Source organism: Olea europaea, chromosome 8, assembly GCF_002742605.1.
Source record: "Olea europaea var. sylvestris chromosome 8, O_europaea_v1, whole genome shotgun sequence".
NCBI classification, from domain to species: domain Eukaryota; kingdom Viridiplantae; phylum Streptophyta; class Magnoliopsida; order Lamiales; family Oleaceae; genus Olea; species Olea europaea.
The window spans coordinates 5,171,120-5,184,784 of NC_036244.1; positions in this window are offsets into that span (position 1 = coordinate 5,171,120).

Here is a 13,665-nt window from a genome sequence, read left to right on the forward strand (position 1 = left end):
CTGTCCTGTTTTATCCTCTTCATATTGTCGGAATTAATAAAATTTCATCGTTCCTCTGCTTAGTTTCTCTTTTTCTATTTTACTTTAATCTTGTTTTCATGGTACGATCTTCAATATTTCATAATTATCATTAATCTCAATCTTGGATTTCCTTTGAGATCAACAAGTGGTATTAGAGCATGGGTTGCTGGTTCTTCGTGATTTGTTTGAGATTTTTTAAAGATGAATTCGTTGAAGTATGAAATTTCGCTGCTGGATCACAATACAAGATTTTTGCTGTGACAACTGAAGGTGAGGGCTGTGTTGACGCAAATTGATCTTGACGATACTTTGCTAGATTTTGAGAGAATGCCAGTAAATTTGTCTATAGAAGAAAAAAAATAGAGGGATCGAAAGGCTCTAGTGCAGATTCATCTTCACTTATCCAACAATATTCTGCACGATGTCTTGAAGGAAAAGATAGCGACTGCTTTGTGGCTCAAGCTAGAGCAGTTGTGCATGACAAAGAGTATTACGAGCAAATTGACTCTAAAGCAGAAGTTGCATTCCCATCGCATGGCGGAAGAAGGGTCACTATAGGACCATTTTGCTGTGTTCAAGGAGATTGTTGCAGATTTGGAGACGTTGGAGGTAAAATATGATGAAGAGGATCTGACCTTGATCCTATTGTGTTCGCTACTAGTTCTTTTTCGTCATTTCGTGATACTATATTGTATAGTCATGACACGCTAACTATTAAGGAGGTATATGACGCCCTATTCTCAAAGGAGAAGATGGAGCTATTGGTTGGAAATCTTACATCTAAGGGTGGGATGCTCTGGTTACTCATGGTGGTTGACGAAGAGGCAGATCGAAGGTGAGGTACAGCAAGGTGTATTGTTATTACTACAAGAGGAAATGACACATTAAAAAAGATTACGATAAGTTGCAGGATAAAGGTGATTTACATGTAAATCATGTAGGGTAATCAGGTAACGAGACTAACATTGTTGAGCATTTTTCGGATGATGGAGATGTGATGTTGGCTGTATCCGATGGGAAATCCAAATCTAGGGAGTGGATTCTGGATTCTGCATGTTCGTATCATATGTGTCCTAATAGGGTTTTGTTTCAGACATATGAGATGGTGAAACAAGGTGGAGTTGTCATATGAAACAACCAATCTTGTTGGGTTGCAGGAATCAGTCGGATCAGATTGAGGCTACAAGATGGGATAGTGAGGACACTTGATCAGGTTCGACATGTTCTAGACTTGACAAAAAATCTCTTATTATTGAGTACCTTGGATGCAAAAGGGTATAAGTTCTCTGGTGGAGGTAGAGTCTAGAAGGTTCGAAGGTGTGTTTGGGTTGTACTTGAGGGACGAAAGAAGTCTTGGTCGTACATCTTGCAGGGGAACGCAGAACTAGTTAAGAGATATCTGGACACGTTCAGTACCATAGTGGAAGTTTAGTTTGGTACAGTACCTCTTGTGACAAGCTCTAGTTGGCAAAGCGTTGGTGATTCTACTTTGTCACCAATTTCAGTGGATACACTGTGTTTAATTGCTAAGGTTGGACTCATTGAGCGTAGGTATAGTGATGTCAGTAATGTCTAGAATGCTTTAGGGGATGTTGAAGGTGACAGTTCTAGCAAGGGGCTTTCCGATCTAGCATGTGGTATGGTTTCTACTACATGGTGTGCTTCGACCATGTTTGGTCAACAGTAATTCCTTAGTAAATTTTTGGAAAACCAGGATTTGGGTTCAGGTGTCGCTTGTGGACGCTGTGCAGAGGATGATGATTTGGTGATGGAGATTTGGTTACTGTTTTGAGGAGATTTGTCAGTTCATTTCGAAGTAGACAGATTTGAAATTTTGGAGTTTCGTTCGTTGTACCGAAATTTTGAGTCAAGGTGGAGATTGTTATGTTTAATGCTTCTAAATTGGGTTGAAATCTTGGAAGATCACATTTGGCTTGAATTTGGAAAGAAATCTAATCACATCCAAGATTTTTTCCTTTTACGCGATGTAACCTTATTCTAGTATATATTTTTACCTTTTAGAACTCCATTAGGTTTATGGACGTAGCCTATAAATTAGAGACTCATTTGTTAATTTTAGATGAAGCATTATTAATGCACTGTATTATTCTCTCCATATTGTCGGATTTAATAAAATTTTATCATTCCTCTGCTTAGTTTCTCTTTTTCTACTTTACTTTAATCTTGTTTTCGTGGTACGTTCTTGAATATTTCATAATTGTCATTAATCTCAATATTGCATCGACTTTGGGATAAAAAAAATATGCATATCCCAAGTAGGAGTTTGTTGAATAGATTAGGTAGGCCCCTTGTAACGCCCCGACCCCTTGTGGATCGGAACGCTACTTACTTTACTTAACTAACTGGTGGTTTAGTCATACGAGAATATGTTTTAGCGGAAGTTTAATTTTTACAATTATAATTTTAACAACAACCTTTCGGATACTTTAAATAAAACACTGAATAAAAAAATAATGGAACGTAATTTATTTGAAGAAAACACAACTTGTTCTCGCGTTCAGCTTTATTCAAATACTTTAAAGAAATAATATTGAAAACGTTCACAAAAATAAATCTAAATAACTTGTTCACCGGATTTTCCATGGGCTCGTTGCACCACTCTCCATCTTTTCCATCATCCAGACCCAAGGTAGAATCATATCAATCTGTAGAGAAGGGGTTAAACCCATGAGTTAAAAAAACTCAATAGATATCATTAGTGCATTCGTGATCAAGTTATACATTTCAAAGCTGTAACTTTAGAAACCTTTTCATAGTAGGATTTCTAGTAGAATCCCAAACATGTAGAGTCATGACTTAACACGACTCCTCGATCGGAAGTACATACCGTACCCGGAGGTACCATTAGACATGGAGGTGTAAGCCGTACCGGAGGTACCATTAGACATACAAACGTTAACATAAATCTTCATTTGCTAGAAACTTATCACGAATTAACACTTTGCACCTCTACCTACCTTGATTGATGCTTTGAACTTTGTTGAAAAATGCACTCCTTTGATGTTTCAAAAAAAAACACTCCGTTGAGAATTAATGCTTGGAAAACACTTCTTGATAGCACCAAAACTTCTAGGAAAAACTAATTTTCCTCCTTCTCCTTTCTCTTTTTTCTAGACTTAAAAACTCTCTCTTTTATGCTTAGAAGCTTTTATCTTGGTGTGAAAAATGTGTATGCATTGGGGCCTATTTATAGGTGAAAATCTCACAACTTAAGGGCAAGTGAAGGGCTTAATACTCATTAATACGGGTACCATTTATGTGGGAGTTATAGGTTTAAGAAGGTGCTAGAAAATCGTGTAGGAATTTGACTTTTCATATTTCGCGTACTTCGGTTGATACTGTATAACCTTTAGTATTTCTATCATAACTTCTTCTCCCGATATCCGATTGAGGTAATTCAAAGTGTGTTGGAAATCTAACTCAAAGAGCTACAACTTTTCTTTAGATATCATTTTCTAAATCGAATGTTTTCTATGTCGTAAATGGGTCTCAAATGAGACTAAAAATCTGAAGTATACTTTAGCTATCCAATGTTCATGTCTTAGTGCCACTAAAGTGTTTAAAATTATTTGGAGTTCTACATCCCCCACACCTTAATTAAAATTTCGTCCTCGAAATTTACCTTCTGATTGGGTGAATAGTGTTGGATACTTGTTTTTGACTTCCTCTTCCCCTTCCCAAGTGGCCTCTTCTATTTCATGATTATTCCATTATATTTTGACCAATTGAATTTCTTTGCTCCTTAGTTTATGCACCTTTCGATCCAATATCCTAATTGGTACCTCTTCATAGGATAAGTCCTTTTGTACTTCCACGGACTGATAGTTCATTACATGATTAGGATCATGCACGTATTTCTTGATCATTGATACATGGAACACATTGTGCACTGTCGATAACCCAGGTGGGAGAGCTAACCGATAGGCTACATTTCCGACCCTATCAAGTATCTCGAATGGTCCGATATAGCGAGGTCGTAGCTTTCCTTTCTTGCCAAACCTAAGTACACCTTTCATCGGTGCCACTCTCAGAAACACTTTTTCTCCAACTTTAAATTCTAAATCCTTCCTCCTTGTATCCGCATAGCTCTTCTGTCAATCCTGTGCTGCCTTTATCCTTGCACGGATCTTATCGATTGCCTCAACTGTCCTTTCAATTATTTCTGGTCCCAAAACTCTCTTCTCCCCGACTTCATCCCAATGAATAGGGGACCTACATCTTCTACCATAGAGAGCTTCGTACGGTGTCATCTTGATAGTTGCTTGGAAGCTGTTATTATATGCGAATTCTACTAGGGGTATTTATGACTCCCAACTATTCCCTAGATCCAAAACACATGCTCTCAGCATGTCTTCCAAAGTTTGGATGGTCCTTTCAGATTGACCATCGGACTGAGGGTGATATGCTGTACTAAAGTTCAGCTTCGTTCCCATAGCTCCTTGTAGACTTTTCCAAAATTTGGACGTGAACCTTGGGTCTCTGTCAGACACAATGGACACAGGTACGCCGTGTAATCTCACAATCTCCTTAATGTACAATTGTGCCGATTGGTCTAAACTGAATGTCATTTTCACTGGAAGAAAATGAGCTGACTTTGTTAATCGATCCACTATTACCCATACAGCGTTGTTTCCTCTTGCTGACTTCGGGAATCCAACCACAAAGTCCATTGTGATATTTTCCCATTTCCATTCGGGTATGTCCAGTGGATTTAAAAATCCAGCCGGTCTTTGGTGTTCTGCCTTAACCTGTTGACATACCATGCACTTTGCCACGTACAACCCTATACTTCTTTTCATATTTCTCCACCAAAATGTATCTCGGAGGTCTCGATACATTTTCGTACCACCGGGATGTCCGGTGTACGGGGTGGAATGAGCCTCTTTCAATATCTCGTTTCTCAAGGTTTCATCCTTAGGCACACAAATTCTCCCCTTAAACATCAGTGCCTGATCCGAAGCTATTCCAAAATCCTTTCTCTTATCAATACCAATTTCATTCTTGATCTTCAACAAGAATGGGTTATTACCTTGTGTCTCTATAATTCGATCTCTAAGAGTAGGTCAAATTATCAAAGCTACTAGACGAGCAGTGACTTGTCCTGGTATGGTAACCACTTCGATCTGCAACTTTTCCAAATCCTTGACTAACTCCATTTGAAAAGTGGGTAGTGACACCAACTGTCCCATTGATTTTCTACTTAAGGCGTCGGCCACAACATTAGCCTTACCTGGATGGTAATGGATAGTGCAATCGTAATCATTCACCAATTCCAACCATTGTCTTTGTCATCTATTCAATTCCTTCTGTGTGAATAAATATTTGAGACTCTTGTGATCTGTGTAGATATCGCACTTCCATCCATATAAGTAGTGTCGCCATATCTTCAAGGTGTGTACTACCGCCGCAAGTTCTAAATCATGCGTCGGGTAGTTCTACTCATGTTTCTTCAATTGTCTTGATGCACAGGTTATCAATTTTCCATTCTGCATCAGCACACATCCCAATCCTTGTTTGGATGCATTACTGTATATAACAAACCCTTCCGTACCCTCAGGTAATGTTAACACGGGTGCTGATATCAACCTCTATTTAAGTTCTTGGAAACTTTGTTCACATTTATCCGTCCATTGAAATTTTACTCCCTTCCTCATAAGCTGTGTCATTGGTCCACTTATTTTGGAGAATACTTCTATGAATCTCCAATAATATCTTGCTAATCCTAGAAAGCTCCGTACCTCGCCAGCATTAGTTGGTGCTTTCTAGTTGGTTACTGCTTCCACTTTTGCTGGATCTACCTCAATCCCTTGGGCAGTGACTATATGTCCAAGAAATCCAACTCGTTCAAACCAGAACTCACACTTCTTGAATTTGGCATACAGCTTCTCCTTGCGTAATACCTCTAATGCTATTCTTAGGTGCTCTTCATGTTGCTCATTACTCTTGCAATATATCAGAATGTCATCAATGAAGACTATGACAAATTTATCTAAGTACTGATGAAATACACGATTCATCAGGTCCATGAACACTGCAGGTGCATTGGTTAGCCCAAACGGCATCACTGTAAACTCGTAGTGTCCATAACGAGTTCTGAAAGCTGTCTTGGGTATATCCTTTGACTTTACTTTCAATTGATGGTATCCCGATCATAAGTCAATCTTGGAAAATACCTTAGCTCCTTTTAGTTGATCTAACAGATCCTCGATTCTCGGGAGTGGGTACTTATTCTTGATAGTTAATCGATTTAACTCCCTATAATCGATGCACATCCTCATGCTTCTATCCTTTTTCTTTATGAATAACATCGGCGCACCCCATGGAGATACACTTGGCCGTATAAAGCCCATATCTAGGAGTTCTTGCAACTGCTTCTTTAACTCTTGTAGTTCCTTCGGGGTCATTCGGTATGGGGCTTTTGACACTGGTGCCGCTCCGAGAATTATGTCTATGGTGAATTCTACTTGCCTATCTGGTGGAATACCAGATAGATCTTCTGGAAACACATCTACGAATTTCCGTACTATTGGTACGTCTTCAACCTTTATCGTCTCCTGTTTTCCTCCTGAGATGTTTACTAAATATCCTTGACATATTTCTTTTCTCAACATCTTCTCAGCTTGTAAAGCTGATACTAGTCGAGTAAGGGGTTTCGTCTTCATTCCAAGGAAAGAAAATGGTTCCTCTCCTGGTTTCTGAAATGATACCTCCCTTTCCTTACATCGGATGGTGGCGTAATTACAACCCAACTAATCCATGCCTAGTATTACATCAAAATCCTTCATTTCTATCATGTATAGGTTCGCTTCCATTGGTTTTCCCTCAACTTCAATACTTACTGATTTGGCTATTCTATCAGTACTCAAAGGGTTACCTGAAGGAATGCTAACCTCTAATGTACCTTCCAACTTATCACAGGTAATACGAGATTTAGCCATAAAAGTTGTCGATACAAAGGAGTGTGTGGCTCCTGAATCAAACAATACATAAGCAGGCGTATTGGCTATCAATAAAGTACTTGCTATGACGTTCGAGTTTTCCTCTGCATCTTTCTGAGTCATTGCAAATACTCGTGCTCTCCCTTTTTGGTTCTGGTCATTGTTATCATCCTTCTTCGGGGTAAATGTGGGGCATCCTTAAAAATATGCCCTGGCTTGCCACATCTGAAACAGACATTCTTTCCTTGCAAACACACGCGCACGATGCATTTTTCTACACTTAGGACATGGCTCTATAATTGGCACAATGCTCTTGTTGGCATTGGCTCCGCCATTAGCTTTCTTGTTCTGCCACTTGCCCTTTCCCTTGTCCTGGCCATTCCATTTCCTTTTACCCATATTGCCATTGTCCGGTTGATTGAACAGTTGACTATATTGCTCGGCGCTAGTCTTCTGATACCAGATATCATGAGCTCTTTCCAGCATTTCACGGTATGAGGTGAAACGATGGGACATAAGTATCATGCTTATATCTGGGTTCAACCCTTGTTCAAACCTCCTGACTTTCTTGTCCTCCGTATCCACCAGATGTGGAGCATACCTTGAAAGTTGGTCAAACTTCCTTTCATATTCAGTCAGGGACATAGTCCTTTGCTTGAGTTGGAGAAATTCACTTTCTTTGTGATCCCTCAAAGACTGTGGGAAGTACTTGTCCCTTACTTCCTCTTTAAATCGCTCCCAAGTCAATTCCGCTTGTTGCTCTGGGGTCCTCGTCCTTGACATCGAGTCCCACCAGTGGCTTGCATCACCAGAGAACATAAACTCAGCACACTGAACCTTCTGGGCGTTTGTGCACCCTATTAATCGAAATATTCTCTCCAACTTGAGAAGCCACTCCTCGACTGCAAATGGATCAGCTGCTGCTCCATTGAAGGTAGGGGGCCTGTGTCTTCTAAATTGCTTGACCTCTGAAGCATGGGTTGGAGGAGCATTAGGAGCTAGTGGTAGGGGTTGCGCCTAGTTCGGGTTTTGCCTGCCAAGGTCTTGGACCGCTTGGAGGAGATCTCTTATCAAGTTGACTTAGTTTGCGCGGGCCATTTTCCTTTAGACAAAACATATGGTTCTTATTAGTTTCATACTTCGAATTCTAACAAAGAAGATAAAGTTTTATTTCTTGACATAAAGGAAGTTGTTACAAGGATTTAAATCTAATCCCTGTAAGTTATACGGATATTCTTTGGTGGAGCCTCATCTCCAGAGGAGTCTTCCACCTCAGTCCGGATTCTATGTCCATCTCAACCTGTGGCTCGGGCTTAGGATCATTCCTTTCTTCAGGCTCTTCTTCTTCATCAAGTTCAATTACTATCTCCAATTGAGGTTCTAAGTTTTCCCTCTATAGGTCTAGGAGTGATTGGCAATACACTTCAAATTCAAATATATTTGGGTGCTCCTCTAGCATTACATCCCTAACTGTGACTCACATATCTCCACATTGAGGTGGAAGGGAGTGTATGAGGTTATTTATAGCCTCAATATGCGTTATCTCCATTCCAACGTTCACCGCTGTCATGCATCTCTCATAGACATTATGTATATGTTCGTCAAGTGGATGGAGCAGATCAGTTACGTAATTCTCATAGGACTGAATGACGATTCTACGGTTCAATTCTCCTCTATATACCCTAACCGTTCTACGAGTCATATCTGTTGCGTTTTCACATATCATACACTTTTTTTTTACTCTTGGAAAAATGGCTTCTGTTACATAACATTCTACCTATAAATTCTAGCTCAATACGTATCTTTTGAAAACAAACACAGCTTTCAAATCATTTCTAACTGGCATAGTATATCTTTAAAAATAAGCATAAGTTGTACTATAGCATCGCAAAGCATCATAACATAGTCTTTTCATGAAAACATTAACTTTGAACATACTTGGGCTATATGATGAGATTGATGGATGGATGCAAGATGTCATGGAGTATCTTAGACTTTTTCATTTAAAAAAAAACATACTTGGTCTACAGAACTAGCTAAACCGTGCATTGATACCACGCTGTAACACCCCGACCCCTTGTGGACCGGAACGCTACTTACTTTACTTAGCTAACCGGTGGTTTAGTCATAGGAGAATATGTTTTAGCGGAAGTTTAATTTTTACAATTATAATTTTAACAACAACCTTTCGAATACTTTAAATAAAATACTGAATAAAAAAATAACGGAACGTAATTTATTTGAAGAAAACATAATTTGTTCTCGCGTTCAGCGTTATTCAAATACTTTAAAGAAATAATATTGAAAACGTTCACAAAAATAAATCTAAATAACTTGTTAATCGAGTTTTCCATGGGCTCGTTGCACCACTCTCCATCTTTTCCATTATCCAGGCCCAAAGTAAAATCATATCAATTTGTAGAGAATGGGTTAAACCCGTGAGTTAAAAATACTCAATAGATATCATTGATGCATTCGTGATCAAGCTATACATTTCAAAACTATAACTTTAGAAACCTTTTCATAGCAGGATTTCCAGTAGAATCTCAAACACGTAAAGTCATGACTTAACACGACGCCTCAATCGGAAGTACATGCCGTACCTGGAGGTACCATTAGACATACAAACATTAACATAAATCTTCATTTGCTAGAAACTTATAACTTAACACGAATTAATACTTTGCACCTCTACCTACCTTGATTGATGCTTTGAACATTGTTTAAAAATGCACTCCTTTGATGTTTCAAAAAAAAAAATTCCGTTGAGAATTGATGCTTGGAAAATATTTCTTGATAGCACCAAAACTTTTAGGAAAAACTAATTTTCCTTCCTCTCCTTTCTCTTTTTTCTAGACTTGAAAACTCTCTCTTTTAAGCTTAGAAGCTTTTGTCTTGTTGTGAAAATGTGTATGCATTGTGGCCTATTTATAGGTGAAAATCTCACAACTTAAGGGCAAGTGAAGGGCCTAATACTCATTAATACGGGTATCATTTATGTGGGAGTTATAGGTTTGATAAGGTCCTAAAAAATCGTGTAAGAATTTTACTTTTCATATTCCGCGTACTTCGGTTGATACTGTACAGTCTTTAGTATTTCTATCATAACTTCTTCTCCTGATATCCGATTGAGGTAATTCAAAATGCGTTGGAAAGCTAACTCAAAGAGCTACAATTTTTCTTGAAATATCATTTTCCAAATCGAATGTTTTCTTTGTCGTAAATAGGTCTCAAATGAGATTAAAAATCTGAAGTATACTTTAGCCATCAAATATTCATGTCTTAGTGTCACTAAAGTGTTTAAAATTATTTGGGGTTGTACACCCTTCCCAACTTCTATGAAGTATAGCTTCATTTTAGAATAGATTAAATGGGCACGCTTTTCAATTTTTGAATTTTTTGACTTTGCAAAGTCAGATTGTATTATGCATGTTTCAAGTGGTTTTGCTGGATGCTCAACTGTAAAAGACACTAAGCCCCCGTTTGTTTCTCATTTTTAGAAGAATGAGAATAAAAAATTTAGTCGTTACGGACCCCACACAAGAGATAAAAATTTAAATTTGATGACTTGATATGATGGATAACGATCATATTTTTTATTTTTAATGAGAAAAGAATGGGAACCAAACAAGACTTAAATCTTAAAATAGGAAACAGACTCAGATGAATATTTGATCACCTTAAACACATTAAAGGTAACATGCCGTAAGATCAATTGTCGAATCTCTAGTGTCGAATACCTTTGCCTTCTTTACTGCATGAGTCGTGTTCTTCGCTTTGTTTTTCAGTCGCTTAACTTTGAAAACTCAATAATCCAACAATAGATAAACACGAAATAAAATAGTGGCCCTCCAAGGTATTTTAATTGGATAGAAGACACCATAATTCATGGCGAATCCTGGAATTTAGTCTTGAGTGGCTGAAATTTAAAAAATTTAAAGTAAAAAAAAATTCATGATATAAAGGATATTATAGTATATTGTTTTTTGAAGCAATTTTCAATGTAGAGTGCACTTTCACTAGATTGGTCTACCCTTAAAAAGAACAAAAAGAAGTCATTTTTTTCCTTTCTTTATTTTATTTATTTATTTATTTTGGGAGGAGGTTTGTCTTTCATTAATAGATTCTGCCATGCAAAAAATAATAATAATTGACTAATAATTCAACACTCCAATAATAATCCAAAAATCAAACAAAAGCTAGTAAGGTATCCATCGGGTATTTTGATACCGAATAAACCTCGGGACAATGATGACTAGTTAGATCGAAATAATATTCATAGGCTTTGTCAAAACCCATTGATTAATATGTTAAAGTGGAACACGTGACCTTCTTCAAAGGTGGTGGAGACGGCCGCATGCACTTCAATGACAAGTCAATTAATATATTTGGGTGTGGGACGTACAAAAGACGTGAACCATGAATAGTGGATATATAAGAGAACAAATATGACAGTTTGGTTAGAAGAATTTCTATAGAAAATTAGCTCAAGATGACTTCCACAAAAAGATCTTCTACTAATGTAGAAGTAGTAGAAATTCTGTCAGATGAGTCCTTAGTAATTAAAACTTTACGTCTAAAGGAATGTTTTCACTTTTGTAATTAATGATAGTTCTAGGTGGAAAAACGTCCAAGTAGTGACGGAAACCTCCATTTGGGAAGAATTTATAAACATTTTAATTTATAAATAAATAGAAATGAGTGATAGATAAGTAAATACTAAATAGTATTCATAGATTCATTGAAATGCATGATTGAAAATGAATAATAATTACAAAAATAATTTATAAATTTTCCCATAAATGGAAATGTTTAATAACCAACCACCTTATACACCCAAATTACTATATTTAATATTTAATTTTTATTTCCTGAGAAAATTAAATTTTCTCATAGTAAAAACAGCTATCGAGCATTGAATGAAAATTCAAGGTGCAATCATATAGTCAAGTCCCTATTTGACAATCATTTATCAAAATTCTTTGATTCTCATGCACATTTTTTACTGCACACTTATTTAATAAAATAATTTACACGTAAATTTTAAACTTTTCCTACTGCACAAAACAAAAAAATAAAATAATAAAATAAATAAAAAAAAAAAAAAAAAATCACTTTACAAAGCTCCATTTTCTCAAATTAATGAAAATCAAACATGTCTTTCATACACATTCTACCGTGTCATCACACGGTTCTCCATATTTGGTTACTGGCTTTGCAATGCCTTGCCTTGTGACCACGATTCATGGTCCTTGCGATCATGTGTCAAATTTTGAGTCCTGTGCAATTTAGTCACTGAATCCATTTTCCCGTTCCGCCAAGTCCTCCTCCACTTCCATACTCGTCACTTTGATACCTGAATTTTAGAATTCGTACAACTTCAATCCTAATTGATCAAATCTCATTCCTTTTAATCATTTTTCATCCGATATCAAGTTTTCTCCTAAAATAATCAATAAACACACAAAATGAAGTCACTTATTAAAAATGTCATCCTTATTTTTCATTAAACCCCTTGATATAATATTTTCTGATATTCGGGGTCGTGCACCAATTACTTCATATAAATTTTTGTTGATTATTACATTAAATATACTTGATTCAATTCCCTCAATTAAAATCAAAAGTGCCTACAATTTTCAAACGATTAAATAGGCTGGTAGAAAAATTTTCAGCACTTTCATTAAGACAACCTAGATAGATGGAGGTGGCGAATATGAAAGCCTATCACACACACTTCGTGGCATCCAACAAATCTCAACTGCTCAATACTGAACTCGATCAATTTCGTATTGACTGCTCATGTTCTATTGCTTCTATTGACTCCATCAATTTTGTGTAGCGCTTTTTGAGTTAAGTCATAGATTTTAGAGTCTTAACCAAATAGATATTCTAATATTTGATTAGTATCATGTACGAGAGGAAAAATTTCTACTGTTTGTTACAACATGAGAAGTATATTTTTATTGTTTATTACAATTCTCACCAATAAAAAGGATAATTGCATTTATTTTAGGTATTTTTAAGTATTTCTTTCAAATTCTAGTATAAATTATATTATTCTACCTCTTTCTTTCCTATATTATTTAAAACGTGAGTTCGGCTATTTATACATACATATGAATCTAGATCAGATTTTTAAATATTGGCTTGAACAAATTGACAAGTAAACCATGGCAATTATAGAAATAATTTGGAAGAGGGATTCTAGAAAGTGCCAAAGAACAATTTCAGAATTATGAGGAGGCCATGAATGCAGACTATCGTTCAAGCCAACATCTAAACAGTGTGGTCAAAATACATATGTAAATGTAGAATTGATTAAGGAATAATTTTATGCATATGTTTGGTCCCTATTTTTTCAAAAACTAATTTTTTTCAATATCATTTTTAACAACACATTCTCCTATAAAATAATATTACATGTAAATCAAAAAATTTTTCTATTTTTTAATGACACGTTCTTAAAAAAAATCATTATTCCAAACACATTTTCTTACAAGAATGGGGTTCAAACATGGGCATATATCATCACAAGTACTAGAGCCCCATTCTTTAAAAACTTATTTTTTTACCAACTCATTTTCAACCTCACATTCTCTCAATAAAATAATTTTACCCTTTAGTCCAAAAAAATTTCCTACTTTTTAAATACACATTCTCCAAAAAATCAGTATTACAAAAG